Here is a 19,389-nt window from a genome sequence, read left to right as displayed (position 1 = left end):
GAGCATGGTCAGACACCCAGGGCATGGTCAGACACCCAAGAGCATGGTCAGACTCCCTGAGCATGGTCAGACACCCAGGGCATGGTCAGACACCCAAGAGCATGGTCAGACTCCCTGAGCATGGTCAGACACCCAGAGCATGGTCAGACACCCAAGAGCATGGTCAGACTCCCTGAGCATGGTCAGACACCCAGGGCATGGTCAGACACCCAAGAGCATGGTCAGACACCCAGAGCATGGTCAGACACCCAGGGCATGGTCAGACAACCAGACCATGTTCAGGCGCCCAGAGCATGGTCAGACACCCAGGGCACAGCCAGTCACCCGGGAATGGTCAGACACCCAGGGCATGTTCAGAAACCTAGGGCATGGTCAGACACTCAGGGCATGGTCAGAAACCCAGAGCATGGTCAGACACTCAGGGCATGGTCAGAAACCCAGGGCATGGTCAGAAATCTAGGGCATGGTCACACACCCAGGGCATAGTCAGACACACAAGGCATAGCCAGACACTCAGGACATAGCCAGACACCCAGGGCATAGCCGGACACCCAGTGCATGGTCAGACACTCAGGGCATAGTCAGTCACCCAGGGCATGGTCAGACATCCACAGCATGGTCAGACACTCAGGGCATGGTCAGAAACCCAGAGCATGGTCAGACACACAAGGGCATGGTCAGACACCCAGGGCATGGTCAGACTCCCAGGGCATATTCAGGCACCCAGGGCATAGTCAGACACTCAGGGCATGTCAGGCACCCAAGGCATGGGGCATGTTCAGGCACCCAGAGCATGGTCAGACACCCAGGGCATGGTCAGAAACCCAGAGCATGGCTAGACACCCAGGGCATGGTCAGACACCCAGGGCATGTTCAGAAACCTAGGGCATGGTCAGACACTCAGGGCATGGTCAGAAACCCAGAGCATGGTCAGAAACCTAGGGCATGGCCACACACCCAGGGCATGGTCAGACACTCAGGGCATGGTCAGGCACCCAGTGCATGGTCAGAAACCTAGGGCATGGCCACACACCCAGGGCAGGGTCAGACACTCAGGGCATGGCCAGGCACCCAGTGCATGGTCAGACACCCAGAGCATGGTCAGACACACAAGGCATGGCCACACACCCAGGGCATGGTCATACCCTCAGGGCATGGTCAGAAACCCAGGGCATGATCAGACACCCAGGGTATCGCCACAAACCCAGGGCATGGCCAGACACCCAGGGCTCAGCCAGACACTCAGAGCAAGGTCAGACACCCAGAGCATGGTCAGACACTCAGGACATGGTCAGACACCCAGGGCACGGTCAGACACCCAGAGCATGAACAGACACTCAGGGCATGGTCAGATACCCAGGGCATATTCAGGCACCCAGGACATAGTCAGATACCCAGGGCATGTGAGGCACCCAAGGCATGAGGCATGTTCATGCACCCAGAGCATGGTCAGAAACCCAGAGCATGGCCACACACCCAGGGCATGGTCAGACACTCAGGGCATGGTCAGACACTCAAGGCATGGCCACACACCCATGGCATGGTCATACACTCAGGACATGGTCAGACACCCAGGGCATGGTCAGACACCCAGTGCATGGTCAGACACCCAGAGCATGGTCAGACACTCAAGGCATGGCCACACACCCATGGCATGGTCATACACTCAGGACATGGTCAGACACCCAGGGCATGAACAGACACCCAGGGCATGGCCACACACCCAGGGAATAGCCAGATATCCAGGGCTCAGCCAGGCAACCAGGGCACGGTCAGACACCCAGGGCATGGTCAGACACTCAGGGCATGGTCAGACACCCAAAGCATGATCAGACACTCAGGACATGGTCAGACACCCAGGGCATGGTCAGACACCCAGAGCATGGTCAGACCCTCAGGGCATGGTCAGATACCCAGGGCATGGCCACACACCCAGGACATGGCCAGACACCCAGGGCATGGTCAGATACCCAGGGCATGGCCATACACCCAGGGCATGGCCAGACACCCAAGGCCTGGTCACACACCCAGGGAATAGCCAGACACCCAGGGCACAGCCAGACACCCAGGGCTGGGTCAGACACCCAGGGCATGATCAGACACCCAGGGCATGGCCACACACCCAGGGAATAGCCAGACACCCAGGGCACAGCCAGACACCCAGGGCTGGGTCAGACACTCAGGGCATGGTCAGACACCCAGAGCATGGTCAGACACACAGGGCATGGCCAGACACCCAGCGCATGGTCAGACACCCAGGGCACGGTCAGACACCCAGAGCATGGTCAGACACACAGGGCATGGCCAGACACCCAGGGCATGGTCAGACACCCAGGCCATGGCCACACACCCAGGGCTTGGCCAGACACTCAGGGCAAGGTCAGACACACAAGGCATAGCCAGACACTCAGGGCATAGCCAGATACCCAGGGCATGGGTAGACACTCAGGGCATGGTGAGACACCCAGGGCATTGTCACACACCCAGGGAATGGCCACTCAACCAGGACATTGTCAAACAGACAGGGCATGGTCAGACACCCAAGGCATAGCCAGACACCCAGGGCATTGCCCAACACACAGGGCATGGTCAGGCACTCAGGGCATGGCCACACACCTAGGGCATGGTCAAACACTCAGGGCATGGCCAGACACCCAGGGCATGGTCAGACACTCAGGGCATGGCCAGACACCCAGAGCATGGTCAGGCACCCAGGGCATGGCTAGACACTCAGGGCATGGTCAGACACCCAGGGCACAGCCAGATAGCCTGGGCATGGCTAGACACTCAGTGCATGGTCAGACACACAGGGCATGGCGGGACACCCAGGGCATGGTCAGACACCGAGTGCAGGGCCACACACCCAGGGCATGGCCAGACACACAGGGCATAGTCACACACGCAGGGCATGGTCAGACACCAGGGCATGACTAGACACTCAGGGCATGGTCAGACACCCAGGGCCCAGCCAGACACTCAGAGGATGGTCAGACACCCAGGGCACCGCCAGACACCCTTGGGCATGGCTAGACAATCAGGGCATGGTCAGATACACAGGGCATGGCCGGACACCCAGGGCATGGTCAGACACCCAGGGCATGGCCACACACCCAGGGCATGGTGAGACACCCAGAGCATGCTCAAGCAACCAGGGCATGTTCAGACTCTCAAGGCATGGCCAGATATCCAGGGCACAGCCAGACACCCAGAGCATGGTCAGACTCCCAGAGCATGACCACACATCCAGGGCATGGCCTGACATGCAGTGCATGGTCAGACACCCAGGGCATGGTCAGACACTCAGGGCATTGTCAGACACCCAGGGCATGGCCACACACCCAGGGCATGGTCAGGCACCCAGAGCATGCTCAAACACCCAGGGCATGTTCAGACATTCAGTGCATGGTCAGACACCCAGGGCATGGTCAGACACTCAGGGCATGGCCACTCACCCAGGGCATGGTCAGACACCCAGGGCATGACCACACACCTAGGGCATGGCCTGATACGCAGGGCATGGTCAGACACACAAGGCATAGCCAGACACTCAGGGCATAGCCAGACACCCAGGGCATGGCCACACACCCAAGGCATGGTCAGACACCCAGAGCATGGTCAGACACCCAGGGCATGGTCAGACACACAGGGCATGGTCATACACCCAGGGCATGGCCACACACTCAGAGCATGGCCAGACACCCAGAGCATGGTCAGACACCCTGGGCATGGCCAGACACCCAGAGCATGGTCAGACACCCTGGGCATGGTCAGACGCTCAGGACATGGTCATACACCCAGGGCATGGCCACACACTCAGAGCATGGCCAGACACCCAGAGCATGGCCAGACACCCAGAGCATGGTCAGACACCCAGGGCATGGTCAGACACCCAGGGCATGGTCAGACACCCAGAGCATGGTCAAACACCCAGGACATGGTCAGACATTCAGGGCATGGTCAGGCATCCAGAGCATGGTCAGACACCCTGAGCATGGTCAGTCCAGCAGCAGCCGCCTTGTCAGTGATGATCTTTCCCAATCGAGACCAGGCATTCCGGGGTGTTTTGCTGTTTGGGGTTTGGCGGTGTGTCTAAGGTGAGGGGCGGTGCTTTGGCGTTTGGGAAGATGAATGTTGGAGTTTTTCATTGCTTCCGCTGAAACGAGAAAAGGGCTGCGACAATTTTTTTAGATGCAATTTTTTCTCGATTTCCTTTACTTTGCAGAGGGAAAATGCGTCATCTTTCAGCAGGGTCTGGGCTCCAGAAGGCGGGGGATTCGCTGTAATCTGACAGCGCTGTTTTGACGGGAGGCAAGAGGGATGGCAATCTCTTGGCACAGAAAGAGACTGATGTGATGAAGGGAGCTGGAACTGATTTGGCGCGCGTGTGTTTTAAATTTTAAAACGGGAATTCGTCTGAAAGGTCAGCGTTGTCTCACAGCCTGGTTACTGGCTCCAGCAGCTTCTCTGAGGTATGTGGAGGTATCCTCCTTGCGTTGTCTGTGTGTGTGTGTCTGTGTGTGTCTGTCTGTCTGTCCTTCGTTGTCCTGCCGTGCACTGATGGAATTTTCTCCGTCATGTCTCGGAGCGGGGAAGCCCAATCTTTAAGAGGTTGGCGAGTAGACAAAAAAAAAACCCCAATCCTAGAAGGTCTTACATCATTGCTTTACCGCGTGGAGAGATGTAAAGCCCACCCACTCTTCCCCCAGCCCATGTCCGATATTATCTCCCCCTCTTTTGTGTTCTTGGTCCTCATCGGTGAGTCAAATCCTTGCGCATCCACAATACACCGTACAGGAAAAGAGTGAAGGAACCAGGTGAGTGGTTTAAAAGCAGCCATCATTGTGCAGGAGGTTGCAGATTTAGGATGTGGGTCTGAGTGTTTTGCATTTTGCAGACTCCATAGACACCAGTACATCAATTAAAATCAAACCGAGCCCTTCTCGTTCTCTGCAGCCCCTTTCCAATAATGAGTGCAAGACTATTTACTCCTCTGTGATTGGAGTCCCTTTAATCTTATCATCTGAGGCTTAGTTGGTAGCATGATTGCAAAATCAAAGTAGTTGGTTATTGAATGGGATTTCTTGCCTTTGTCGAAACGGATTTCTATTCTGATAGCATGTTTAAACATAAGGACCAGTTTTATTGTGCCATAGCACAGGATGGATTTTTGTCCTTTCCTACTCCCGACCAGAATTGTGTATAGTTGTATTATTTTGGCTGTTCTCCATCTAATATAGCGTATCCAAATTGCATCACTGAAGAAAAATTGCTGCTTAATTTTATAGGTTGGGTTAATATTCATTTTATTCTCTTTATGATATATGGGAAACGATCCTAAGTGTCATTAGGTGAGAACCGACCGCTGCTTCTGAAGACAGGAAACTGAGAAGAGAAATTAGCATGTTAGGCGCATATCGGTGGCGTTTTCTCTTTAAAGAAAAGTGTATCAAACTGGAGCGTCCTTTTGTCTGATAATTTCCATGCTGTGTTTTGCTGTGGTACATTGGTAATTAGATTTCCTGTCATGATTTCACTTCAGGCATTTTTACAATCCAAGAAAGGTGCGATGGCTCATTAGGTGTAGTGTGAGAAAGCTAATAAGACAATCGAAATCAAAAGGCAGAGAGAGAAGGGGGAAAAAACGTGCTTAACCATAAAGTGCTGCATTTCTTCGAACACTGCAACAAGTGATGTGCCAGTCAGTAAACGAATTATTTGCTTTTCAGCGTCCAGGGTAGTGTTGGACGTCAGGTATGTGAGGACAATTGTATAATCCACAAATGAAACTATGGGAGTGTACTGAACTAAATAGACCAAGTAACCATCAATCCCAAAGTCTTAGAATACATTATGCAAGAGCATTGTAGGACAGGAGTCTTGATATTAGTCTAAGGATTGGATTTACATATTTTTACTTTGGCATTTGTATGCTTTTTTTGTTAGGAATTATAGTTATCATTTTTGGAATCTAATGGTGTTTAGCAACAAAACACATCTAATTAGATTGAAGCAACTTGTCTATCGTTCTGCCAACAACTTAGTTATTAAAACCTATTGAGCAAATTGCTTAAAAATTAACAAATTAGGTGTAAAATCTAATTTGGCTAAAATGAACTTTGTTTCCTTTTAAACTATTTTGAAGGATTAAGCATTGTTTTTAACCATCGAATATCTGGTATGGGGGGAGCTCAACACACAAAGAATTAAAATGCACTTGCTGAGATATTGTTTTGTGGCAGGTTCAGCCATTTTGCACTTTACACACTTCTAAATATTGTCCAAAAAAGGAAATAAGTGCAGTAACAGTCTTATATTGATTCACCTTGCCACTTAAAAGGTTTCTTTTGAACGGTATTATGAAGTATTTTGAAACAGATTGGATAAATGGAATGCAGACACAGATAGAAGCCAAGCTTAAAATACAAACATTAAATGAGAGAACCTGGAAACAATAGAGATTATGTCGGTGTTGCCCTTTTGTAGATTTTTCACCTGCCTTTCTGAACCTCCCTTTTGCTGACTATTATGCTCCCCTTCCTTTTTTCTCCCACTCTGTTCCCCCTGCTTTCCTACTGTTCTTTCAACAGGACCACTCTAGTCACCTAGCAACTTCTCTGTCTCCCTTTTTTGCTTTTTCCAACATCCATTTTGTCTTCTCTTTTCCTGGCCACCCATCCAGCCCACTCCACTTCTAGACTTGAAGGGTTGGCTTAATTTCTCTTCATGAATGCTGCCCCATTGTGATCTTTAGCATTTTTTGTTTTCAGTTCACATTCCAGCATCTGCAGTAATTTTCTCTTTCCCAGTCTCTGTTTTCCCTCGCACATACTCTTCTGTTTTAGTCTTTCCTCACCTCGAGCTTCAGTCTTCTCCCCCATTTTTTGGCTGCTGCCCTATTTCCTCACTAGATTGCACCCTGCCTCTTCTGTTGGACATCTGCCTTCCCACCCTCTCCAATCTGAGGCACACCCTCCACCCCCAATTTGCAGGCAAGTACTCTATAAATGTAATTCCTTCCTTCTTCGAGTGTCTTAGCCAAATTGTGCTCTTTACCTTTCCTGTCTCCTCCATCTGATCCGAACTGTCACTGCTTTTCCCTTTCCTTCAGCAGGTCCCAAGTCCACTCCTACCTCTCTTCATCATAATTACTCACTTTCCCTCATCTCTGCCTCAACAAGGACACAGCAGTCACCCTCTTTGGCCTACTCATTTTCTAGGCATGTTGAATAATCTTCTGCTGCCTCATCTTACTAATAAGATCTTCTTCCCAGCACATCATGATCTCTATCTACAAGCTCAAATTTGCAGTTGATCTCCAGTAATTGCTTGGAAACATGTTCATTACTGCACAGCATAGTTCTTTGCATTGTTACTTGTTTTACTGTGCTAACTTTATTCTTGTTTACAAGCAACACTGTGGCACATCAACCAGTATTGTGTTGAATATTTTCTGTCAGTTTTAAGGGAGCACCAGGGCATGCTCAAATATCCATAAACTGAAATATATTGGTTCCAATATTTGATAAAATATGAAAATTGGCATGATGATCTCTTTGTGTGATTAACTCATGTCTGTTGCCTTCAGTACAGGTAAAATGCTGTCTGATCATTGAAGTGAGTTCCAAAGGCAAGCAGTGTGGAACATGGTACTAAGTAGCTACCTGCCTGAGCTGGAGGCCTGAAAAATGACTTAAAGAAATCTGAGGATGTGCATTTTGACTGAAGCAGTTTAGGAAGTATCTTTGAGCTAAAAGAACAAACAGTGATCACATAATATGGCAAAGCAAGGACTAGAAGATGTTCCAATGTTGTATTGAACCTCTTGGTTAAGGAGAGATGTCTCCTTGACAGGAGAAGCTCCAGACAAACTATCAGGGCACAATGGGAAAAGATATCATGATGGGGTGAGACTATAGGCCTCCCAATAGTCAGCAGGAGATAGAGGAACAGGTATGCAAGCAGATAAAGAAAAGATGTAAAAATAACAAGGTTTTTGTCATGGGTGATTTCAGCTTCCCCAATATTGATTGGGATTCCCTTGGAGCCAGGGGTTTGGGTGGTAGAGAATTTGTGAAGTACATCTATTTCTTGAAACAATATGCGGATAGTCCAAAAAAGGGAAGGTGTCATACCAGAGCTTGCAGTGGGGAATGAGCTAGGCCAGGTTATCGAGGTTTCAAAGGGAGAGCATTTTGGGGACAGTGATCATAATTCCATAAGATTTAAGATAGTTTAGATAAGGATAAGACTGGTTGTTGAGTGATAATGCTAAATTGGTTGAAGGCCAGTCATGATAGTACTAGGCAGGAGTTGGATAAGTTAGATTGGGAGCATCTGATTAGATTTAGATTAAGTTAGATTTCCTATAGTAAGGAAACAAGCCCTTTGGCCCAACAAGTCCACACTGACCTTCTGAAGAGTAACTCACCCAGACCCATTCCCCTACCCTATATCTACCCCTGAATATGGGCAATTTAGCATGGCCAATTCGCCTAACCTGCACATCTTTGGATGTGTTTGAGGATAAATCAACATTTGACATGAGGGAATATTTTCAAGGTCAGTTGGCCAAAGCTCAGGACCAATGTATTCCTGTGAGGATGAAAGATAAGGATTGGTGACATTTGAGAACCCTGGGTGACAAGTGATGTTGAAAGTTTAATCAGAAAGACAAAGAAAGCATATGTAAGGTTTAGAAAACTGAAAGTAGACAAGGCCCTTGAGGAATAGAAAGGGTGCAGAAAAAAAGCAGGAATGAGGAGGTCTAAAAGGGGTCATGACATATTCTTGGCAAGCGCGATTAAGGAGAATCCAAAAACATCTTATATGTACATGAGTTGCAAGAAGCTGGCTAGGGACAGGATAGGTCAACTCAAGAATAAAGAAGGGAACTTATGTGTGGAGCCAGAGAAAGTGGGTAAAGACCTTAATGACCACTTCACATCAGTATTCACCAAGGAGAAGGACTGGATAATGGTGAGATTAGGGAGGGGTATATTGATATTCTAGGGCATGTTGATATTGAGAATGAGGGGTGTTGATGAACATTGAGGTGGATAAGTCCCCAGGACCTGATGGGATTAGATTAGATTAGATTAGATTCCCTAGAGTGTGGAAACAGGTCCTTTGGCCCAACAAGTCCACACCGACCCTCCGAAGAGCAACCCACCCAGACCCATTCCTCTACACTTACCCTTTCACCTAACACTATAGGCAATTTAGCGTGGCCAATTCACCTAACCTGCACATCTTTGAACTGTGGGAGGAATCCGGAGCACCCGGAGGAAACCCACGCAGACACAGGGACAATGTGCAAACTCCACACAGACAGGTGCCTGAGGCAGGAACTGACCCGGGTCTCTGGCGCCGTGAGGCAGCAGTGCTTACCACTGTGCCATCGTGCCGCCGTGCCATCCTGGGATCTATCCCAGGACACTGAAGGACGCAAGGAAAGAGATTGCTCTGGCCTTGACACTGGTCTTTGTTTCCTCTTTAGCCACAAGTGATGTCCCAGAACTTTGGAGAATAGCAATATTTTTCCTTTGTTTAAGAAGGGCAACAGGATAATCAAGGAAATTATAGGCCAGTGAGCTTTCTACTAGTAGTAGGGAAATTATTACAGAAGATTGTTAGGAGCAGGATTTACTCGCATTTGAAAAAGAATGGATTGTTGGGAGGAGTCAATGTGGCTTTATGCAGGGAAGGTCTTGGCTCACAAATTTAATTGAGGTTTTTGAAGAAGTGATGAAAATGATTGAGGGTGGGGCAGTGGATGTTGTTTACATGGATTTACAAAAGCATTTGACAAGGCCCCTCATGGTAGGCTAGTCCAGTAGATTAAGTCACAGGGTGAATTGGGAATTTGGATACAAAATTTGTTTGGTCATAGATGTGATGATACTATGGCTTTAAGAGAGTATTTTGTCCTGATTTTGTTTAATGAGAGATTGAGACACAGGTGAGGAACTGTCTGCTTCAAACCAATAAACTACATACCTAGTGAGGCTTTGGGGTTTGTTTTTAAAATTGGAAGAGCTAGAAGCAGCCTGAATGGGTGGGCGCAAGCTCCCACAGAACCAGGACTTTTAGTTTTAGCTTTCACTAGTTGCTGCGGTCTTGAAGTTGGATGTTGAAGCTGTTTTTCCTCTCTCTGTTACAGCTAAAAGCTGGGGTTCTCTTCCTGCTGCTAGAACTGCATGTGCCACAATATATTTTACTGACTTTGCCTTTGCCAACGGTATACTTATGGGATGTTAATACATTGGAACAGTTAATAAGCAGTTTATTATTTTAAGTATTTTGATAGAGTTACAGTTAAGCCAATTATTTTATTTTTATTGTCTGTACTTTAACTATAGTGTATTAATAGTGTGTTACGCTTCAAGCTTAGTGATTTGACGTATTGAATTGTATTCAAAGTGTAATGCCTGACAGTTGCCTTTTAAAATACGAAAACATGAGGGTCAAGGCTATCTCCTTGACATGTTTTGAGGGCGTTTGGACTGGTCCATAACATAGACAAGGAGATAACTCCACAGAGACTGGTATCCAGTACCAAGTCACCTTTTATTTACATATGAACAGTTCTTGACCTTAGTACTGCCTCATTCAGAATCAGCAACCAAAGTGTCAGCATCTCGGACACCTCCCTTTTCATACGTCAGTCAAGGCTATGATAATGTCCAGCTGGGTGACTGTATTACAATCATGACGCAGACAACATGAAAATTGGTTGAGTTGTGGATAATTAAGACAGTTGTCAAAGGATAAAGCAGTATATAGATCAATTAGAAATTTGGAGAAATGACAGATGGAATTTAACCTGGGTAAGTGTGAGGTGAAGGATTGTGGCAGGTCAAATGCAAGAGTAAAGTTGTATAGTAAATAGCAGAACCCTTAGGAGCATTGATATACAGAGGGAACTTGGAGTGCAAATTCAAAAGCTCCCTATAAATGGCAACACAGATGGATAAGGTTGTAAAGAAGGTGGAAAGTATTCTTGCCTTCATCAGTCAGGGCTGGAGAAAGTGAGTACTGTAGATGCTAGAGAATCAGCGTCAAAAAGCGTGGTGCTGGAAAAACATTGCAGGTCAGGCAGCATCTGAGGAAGCAGGAGAGTTGATATTTCAAGCATAAGCGCTTCACTTTCCCATTCTTCATCCATCAGGGCATTGAGTATAAAAGTTGGCAAGTCATGTTGCAGCTGAATAAAACATTAGTTAGGCCACATTTGGAGTCTTCTGTGTAGTTCTGGTCACCATACCATAGGAAGGATGTGGAGGCTTTGAAGAGGGTGCAAAATTAGGTTAAACAGAATGTTGAAAAATATGGGGCTGGAAAAACACAGCAGGCCAGGCAGCATCCAAGGAGCAGGAGAATTGACGTTTCGGGCAGAAGCCCTTCTTCAGGAATGAGGCTGGTGTGTCAAGCGGGCTGAGATAAAAGGTAGGGGGCAAGGAATTTGGGGCCACGGGCTGAGATAAAAGGTAGAGGGGGAAGGAATTTGGGACCACGGGCTGAGATAAAAGGTGGGGGGAAGGAATTTGGGGCCGCGGGCTGAGATAAAAGGGAGGGGGGAAGGAATTTGGGGCTGCGGGCTGAGATAAAAGGGAGGGGGAAAGGAATTTGCTCCTCGGATGATGCCTGGCCTGCTGTGTTTTTCCAGCACCACATTGTTCAACTCTGGCACTCCAGCATCAGCAGTCCTCACTTTCTCCTAGTTAAACAGAATGTTGTTTGGATTGGAATGTATTAGATATCAGGAGGGCATGGGCAAATTTGGACTGTTTTCACTAGAGCATTGGAGGCTAAGGCTATGAGAGAAGTGCATATAAAATTAAGAAAGGGCAGAAATGTCAAATACTATGGGAAATAGGTTTAATATGAGAGGGGAAGAATTTAAAGGAGGTGTGTGAAGAAAGACTTTTACACAGAGAATCATAGGTGCCTGGAATGCACTGCCAGGGGAGGTGATATGAGCAGAAACGGTAGCAATGTTAATGAGGCATTTATGCAGATACATGAACAGGCAGGGAATAGAAGGATAAGGATCATGTGCAGGCAGATGGGATTAGTTTAGAATGGCTAGGAGAAAGTGAGGACTGCAGATGCTGGAGATCAGAGCTGAAAAATGTGTTGCTGGAAAAGCGCAGCAGGTCAGGCAGCATCCAAGGAGCAGGAGAATCGACGTTTCGGGCATAAGCCCTTCTTCAGGAATCATACATTCCTGAAGAAGGGCTTATGCCCAAAACGTCGATTCTCCTGCTCCTTGGATGCTGCCTGACCTGCTGCACTTTTCCAGCAACACATTTTTCAGCTTAGTTTAGAATGGCATCATGGTCAGCACAGGGGCTGAAGGGCCTGTTCATGTGCCATACTGTTCCATATTCAATGTTAATATTCTTTGTTGGGAAGGTCAATGTCAAGAGTCTGGTTACACGGACCTGAATGGACAGCAGCAAAAGGTCAATGATCTCACATGAACAGTCATGGTCAGTAAATAATTCTTCAAATGCCACATCTCACCAAATGCCACCATATCCTCACATACTGCTCAATATATCACACCCCAAACAACAGCCTGTGTGAATTTAATCTAGCATGCACATGTCTAACCTCACCTTCTCACGTTTTACACTGCTGCAAGCTTTCACACATTGTCAACTCTTCATGCAGATCATCGCATCACTTAAACTTGGAATATTGTGTTCAGTTCTGGTTGCCTCATTATAGGAAGGTTGTGGAAGCTTTAGAAAGGATGCAGAGGAGATTTACTAGGATGCTGCCTGGTTTGGAAGGCACATTTAATTAAATAAAAAGGTTGAGGGAGCTAAGGCTTTTCTCTTTGGAACAAAGAAGGGTGAGAGGTGACTTGATAGAGGTGTACAAGATGATGAGAGGCATAGATAGAGTAAATAGCCAGAGACTTTGCTATATCGATCTATGTTCTAAACACATAGCATAGATACATTCTCTCTCTCTTACAGGGCAAGGTGACACATCATACATGGATCGGCATGGTCAAGTTGGGCCGAACGGCACCCTTTTGTGCTGTATCATTTCTATGGTTCTATGGTACTATAATTAGTTTCAGCACTTAACCAGAAGGGGGCTATGGAAGAAACACCATCAATGGATCAATCAAATTCTGAAAGCTGTAATGGAACCTGAGATTGAAATCACTAAGTACCACCAGTATGTGTAAAGAGCCTGACAGAATCTTGCAGCACTCTAGCACTTCAACACATTCCTATGATTTACGCTTTTGGGATTTCAGAGATTCTGTGTTGCTTTCTGCCTCAAGATCAAAATATTCACCGATCTGTTGGTGTCCTTTCTCTTACTTGTCAACCAGCCAGCCTGAGGCTGCAAGCATACATACTAAAGATGTTGGGCCTTTTAGGGCCAGAGATGCTTGATGTCATTGATCTGCCATTTTCCCCATTGAAAGTCAGCTGTCTTCCGTTAGTCATGTTGCAGCCCCTGGAGGAGCACTACATAGCAGAACTAAGACTAGTAAAGGCATACAGAATTCAGGGCTAAAAGATAAGCACAAGCATGATTAGTTTTGTACAGAATATGTTGTGATTTGTTTTAGCGAGTTGTTTTGTAATGTTCATTTTGTGGTGGAATTTATTTCAGCATTGTCACTTGTGCGGATGCCTTCATGGCAGTAATAAAGAGAACATGATGTGTGGAACTGTTTGTAAATAGAGAATTGAGCTTGCATTCATTGGGCTTCAATACAAAGATTTGAATGGATTAATGTCTGGGACAGTGTGAGTAGAACCCACCACTATGATAATTTAAATAATCACATAAAATGACAATGAGGGGAGAGTATCATGGCATCATCAATTATCCATACTTCTGTAATGTTATACTTGGTTAAGTAACATATAAAAATATTGTTCTTGTTAAAAGATTGAAAGATCAGTAAACTCTCCCAGCTGGACTAATCAAATATGCAATGTTTGTGAATAATACCAGAAGCGTTTGAAAAATAAACTTTAAAGAAGTTTCCAAAATCAAACCTGAAACAAATGACACCAAATCTGGGAAGTAGATTGGGAAGAGACAGCAAAAAACTCTAAAGTTACTCTGTTGACAGAAAGTAGGCAGTGCAATAGTCAAAAAATCAACTTGCAAAGGCACTCAGGCTACACATAAGAAGCCTATAAAGAAAATCCTGCTCAAGTAATTGCAGGCTTCAAGTCAGAGCTATCAGGGAAGTGGTAAGCAACCTTTACATGGTAAAAGAAATGTCTTAATGGCACACTAGACAGACAGCTAGGCTGGGAGATTCTACCCTTTAGAAAAAACAGCTCATAATAAAACACCTAACAGACTCAATGTGATATTGACACCATTAACTGTGGAGGCAATGAAATAGAAAAGCAAACCTTAACCAAATGCAGCTCCAGGAAGAGGCAGTGAAAAGGTTATTAAACTGAAATAAAACAGCTTTTGATTTTTGCATGTTTCAAAATATAAGTAACTAGTGTAACAGAGAGGTTCTTTGAGAAATAACAGTGACTGCAGTGGGAGTATGAGAAAACATTCAAAGCCAAAGGAAAACTTAAACCAGCAAATTAATCAATTAGAAAGTTTAAAGAAAAAAAGCGAGATATTATCTGAGCGATTTGAACACATGAATGCGCCAAAATCAGACTCAAACCAGGGCACTTCAGAGAAAGAAAATTGAGATAAGGAATTGTTTCGAATTTAGAAAGGGATTCCAAAGTAAAACAAGTTGACATCATACTCCATTGAACAATAACAGATGATGTTATTGCAAATTAAAGCAATAAAGATGCTTCAAACAAATTTGAGGAAGTCTTAAAAGCTTTTGATAGCGACTTCAACCTGGGGAGAAACAAGCTCTTCGAGCCAAATTAGTCAGAAGTGGTCAGAGGCCAGTAGACACTTTTATTGATGACCTTTACAGGCTAGTTAAAGAATGCAAATATGGAGATCTAAAATAGAATTAATATGAGGTTACACCATGTAGATATTGCTGATTAATCTTTATCAGGCTTTTTGCAGACTAAGGAAGAGCTCACCTTAGAAAAAGCAATATAGCTGTTGATATACGCAGAGGTGTGTAAACAGAAGTGTAACTCTGAGAGATGAAGAAAACCTTGGTTCATGTAACCTCCAGTCACCAGACAGCTCCTTAAGCATAATACTGTGAAAGAAATACCAGAAAAGCAAATTACACTTGAGAGGGAAAGTGCTAAATACTGTAAACTCCTGCCAGTGTGTTGCACCAACAGTGTCCTGCAAAAAAGCTGGAATGCTTTCCCTTCAAAATGTTGGCCCTTTGGGAAGATGTGCAAACGTAAAACTCTGACTTTCATGGTTATGAAATCTCCTTGATCAGAACACTACTCCAAATCATCCAATTTGGAAAGCAGATATAAATGTCAACAGATATATCACTAACTTTATTCAAAAGTTGTCTAAAAACCAACTGAATTAATTTGATTCAGGAGAGGTTAATTTTCGAAGCAGAGGGAAAGCAGTACTCCAGTACAAGCTCAGGCAGGTGTTTGAAACACTGTTTATTTGACAAAAATCAAGAATTTTGCATTTTATATAGAAGCTCTTGTTTAAACATTAATTTTATCCAGTGTTATGGACAAGACCAAATAGAGTATTTAGCTACTAAACAGCAACTGTTCCAATGTAGTAATATGTCATAAACACACCCTTGGCAAAGGCAAATTCAATAAAATAGATTGCCTCACATGCAATGTTTCTCCAGTCCAGGAGAAAAGAACACCAAGAGAAAACTCTGCCAGAGAGAGAGAGAACTCCAGCTTTTGCTGTGGCAGAAAGATTATAACAGCTTCCACAACCAATTTCAATACCCTCAATAACTCAAATCTAAACTAAAACCCTTATTTTATGGGAGCCTGACTCCACCTATTCATGATGCTTCTATTGTTCTAACTTAAAAAAAGGGCCTGCCAAGCTGTTTACTTTATTAGCTTGGAAGAGACAATTTATCACCTCTGTCTTAAAGCATCTTTTTTTTTTAAAAAGGACAAAGCGACGCTTCTTAAAGCCACAGTACTGTCACACCAGAAAGTGGAAGAAGTTAAGCAGCAGGGATCAACAGGTGCTTTTTAAAAAATAGACTTGATAAAATTATTTCTTGATCTAGGAAGATGTAAGACCAAGTATAATATTGCTTTGTGGAAAGATGTTAAACCTTTGTCTTTTCATGCCTAAGAAAATAGTACACTCATCAATAAAGCAAATCCAATTCAGCTAAAAGAGATGACCACAACGGAAATAATTTCTCCCGTCACTAAGCCTACATTGTAGTGCTCTGGAACGGTTCCAGGTCTGAAAATTGACAGTACTCTTTGTATTTGTATAGAATTAACTTAATAATGCTGTAGTAATTCATTCAATGCTCTCGATGGATGAAAGCTTGGGAATTTGTCCAAAAGCACCACAGCCACAAAGCTGGACATAAACTGTAGGTTTTGGCAAGTCTTGTTGGCTGTAAAATCAGAGTTGCTGATGATCTTTTTACTTTGTTCAGAAGATTTCATTTTAATCTTCTGACATTCAGTATAACCTCAACACCTGAAATTTTCCAAAGAACTATGTCAAATATTTCATGTTATCAGAGGGTACAAGCATATTTAAATCATTGACCAGGAGAAGGCCTACAGTAACAATAAGTGTGAATTCTTAAAAAAAAACTACCATTCCCTCGAACACATAATTAGCAGCAAGTGCAAAAAAATAAGAACCATTAATGAATTCCCATTTTCCAGTTTGTTCAAGACCTTCATGCTCACTTGGAATGGTTAAGCAACTCAGAAAATGTTTTGCCAAATCTAGCACTCTTAGAACTCTTAAGAGGAATATTAAAGAAAACTCAAATGATTGTTTCAAAAGGTCAAGGAAATGCTGATTTTGCCAAATGTCTTAACACATTATAACCCCTCACTACTGGCCAAAGTTGCTGTCTTATTTACAGTGTTGAGGTATTCCTCTTTCAATGTCAGCTATTTGGCATCACATACAGCTCATTATTTATCTTGGCATTGTCATAACTGGGATGAGATACTCCATCATAGAAAAAAGACTTTTACAATCTTTGGCATATGAAACCTTCTTAAAGGTTGTCATGGAGAAAGAGCACAATTCCTAATCTCATTACTTGATGAAAATAACTCTCCTGAAAGTCTCTACAAATCCTAACATTCCAGTGGAGATTAATGAGGTGCACTTATGAAATGGTAAAAGTATGGAGCAAATTGTAAATAACAGCAAATGCATTGTCTTGAGATATCATTGACCATGCTATGCGTATTTTGAAACAGAGGAATCATATTCCCAGGTCGCTGCAGCACACTGGATGGCAAGTTCAGAATAGCTCCAAGAAATTTGTCATGTGAGATGCAAGATGAAGAAGCATCTGCATTCACCAATGTCAATGTTAGCATGAAGTATTTTATAATTATGGATGATTTGCTGGTTACATGAATAGAGGTTGGTGATTCTAATTTCACCCCAGAAAATACCCAGAAAATAGCACTGCTGCCTCACAGCGCCAGAGACCCGGGTTCAATTCCCGCCTCAGGTGACTGAATGTGTGGAGTTTGCACGTTTTCCCCGTGTCTGCGTGGGTTTCCTCTGGGTGCTCCGGTTTCCTCCCACAGTCCAAAGATGTGCAGGTCAGGTGAATTGGCCATACTAAATTGCCTGTAGTGTTAGGTAAGGGGTAAATGTAGGGGTATGGGTGGGTTGCACTTCGGCGGGGCGGTGTGACTTGTTGGGCCGAAGGGCCTGTTTCCACGCTTTAATCTAAACTAATCTAAACTAATCTAATCTAAAATACACCAGAGCCACAAGGGTATTGCAGAATACAAAGCACATGCCCCATCATCTGTGTGGTAACCAGGAATACCAAAATCTGTCAAATAAATTATTTCTAATTGCCAAAGACTAAAACTGAAAGAACTTCTTGTTCCAACTCAAATTCTAACCCTGCCTCAGGAATGTCTGGAGCTGGAGCTATTCATGTTTAATAGAAAATCTTCTTTGATAGTCCGCCATTATTTCCTGGTGGATCAAAATCACATTGTATACAGCAACTACTGAGACTATAATTTAGCTTTAAAAAGAGAGATTTACGCAACATTTGGAATTCTTGATCAGATTCTCTCCAAAATTGATGTACAATTTATAAATAACTACAGATTGTGAAAAATGCTGGATTTGTAATTCTTGCCTGAGACATCCTCAATACAATACTGAAGCTGAAAGAGGAGTCAGAATTATTGAAGCACTTCTAAAGAAAAGTGGAGATTTGAGGGCCATTTTAGTAACCTACAAATCCACTCCACTTAAATGTAGCTTTGCACTGTCAGAGCTAAATGCCACTTCCTATTCTATCCAAAACACAAAGTATTACTGGAACTAGAAATGCAGGACTATCAAACAGTTCAAGATGAAGAAACCTTTTCTCAAAAGCAATAACTTTAAACTATAACAAGAGCTATCATAGTATACTGATTAAAGGAGAAAAGTATGAGTTAAAGACCAAGGCAGAGTAATTGACCAAAGAGATGATAATCAACAGAGATCTCACTTGGTATACAATTCAATAAGAAGCAGGATAACTTTATGATTATTCATCAAAGATATCAATCCTCCATATGTTTGGATGAAATTCATGAAAACTGTATGAAGTCAAGAAATAATAAATCAGAGTGGGTCTTACAGGAACAATCAAGATCAGGGAGAGTTTTGAAATCTTCTGATTGTTTGAATCTCTGATGTTAGAGATTTGAGTTGACATTGGTCACATATCAAAATAATAACCTTGCTGTAGTCCCGGAGGACCACACTCTCATTGGAGAGAGAGAGAGAGAGAGAGAGAGAGAGAGGATGACTGGTAGCGATTTTAACTGAGAGACACCATGCCTCAGATGGGGTTTGAGGTTGAGAAGACGGAACCTTTGTGGTAATCTCAACTTTCACTGTTGGTATCACTCTACAGTGCAACACAGATGTCCAACCAACTGAACTAACCTAACCTCTTGTCAAAATAATAATGAATGCAGAAAGATCTGATGTAAGTGCTCAAAAGTATTAATGTATGGGACAATGTAAGAGATGAAGAGAAAGGAAAGAATATCAGAGAGACTCACTTGGATACATTGGAAAGAGGAAAAGGATCATGGAATCAGCAAAGTTAGTCATACTTCTTTAATGCTGTAAGTAATTCCTTTAATATATAAACCAGTTATTGCTAAAATATACTGAGCTTAATAATCTCTCATAACTAAACTAAAAAATAAGCACAGTTTGGGTCATTCTGTCCCTAAATGTGAATCATATTTGATCCCCAGGATAAGCTTC

At 44.2% G+C, this 19,389-nt stretch overlaps 1 protein-coding gene across 4 annotated transcripts in view; it reads left to right on the top strand.

The window, feature by feature from the left end:
- The first annotated feature begins 4,119 nt into the window (after window positions 1-4,119).
- The window catches only part of nrxn1a (neurexin 1a), a 1,882,581-nt gene continuing 1,867,311 nt past the window's right edge, over window positions 4,120-19,389 (top strand). For 3 of the 4 annotated variants that reach the window (XM_043695934.1, XM_043695933.1, XM_043695910.1), the window contains exon 1: window positions 4,120-4,469. The gene's annotated coding sequence lies outside the window, so the exon portion shown is untranslated. Of the gene's footprint in view, window positions 4,470-4,536; window positions 4,815-19,389 lie in introns of those variants that run through there. The other variant, XM_043695909.1, reaches the window with a different exon arrangement.

This window comes from Chiloscyllium plagiosum, chromosome 9 (genome assembly GCF_004010195.1).
Source record: "Chiloscyllium plagiosum isolate BGI_BamShark_2017 chromosome 9, ASM401019v2, whole genome shotgun sequence".
NCBI classification, from domain to species: domain Eukaryota; kingdom Metazoa; phylum Chordata; class Chondrichthyes; order Orectolobiformes; family Hemiscylliidae; genus Chiloscyllium; species Chiloscyllium plagiosum.
Note: the sequence above shows the minus strand (reverse complement) of the source record. Positions and strands in the feature narration are given on the sequence as shown.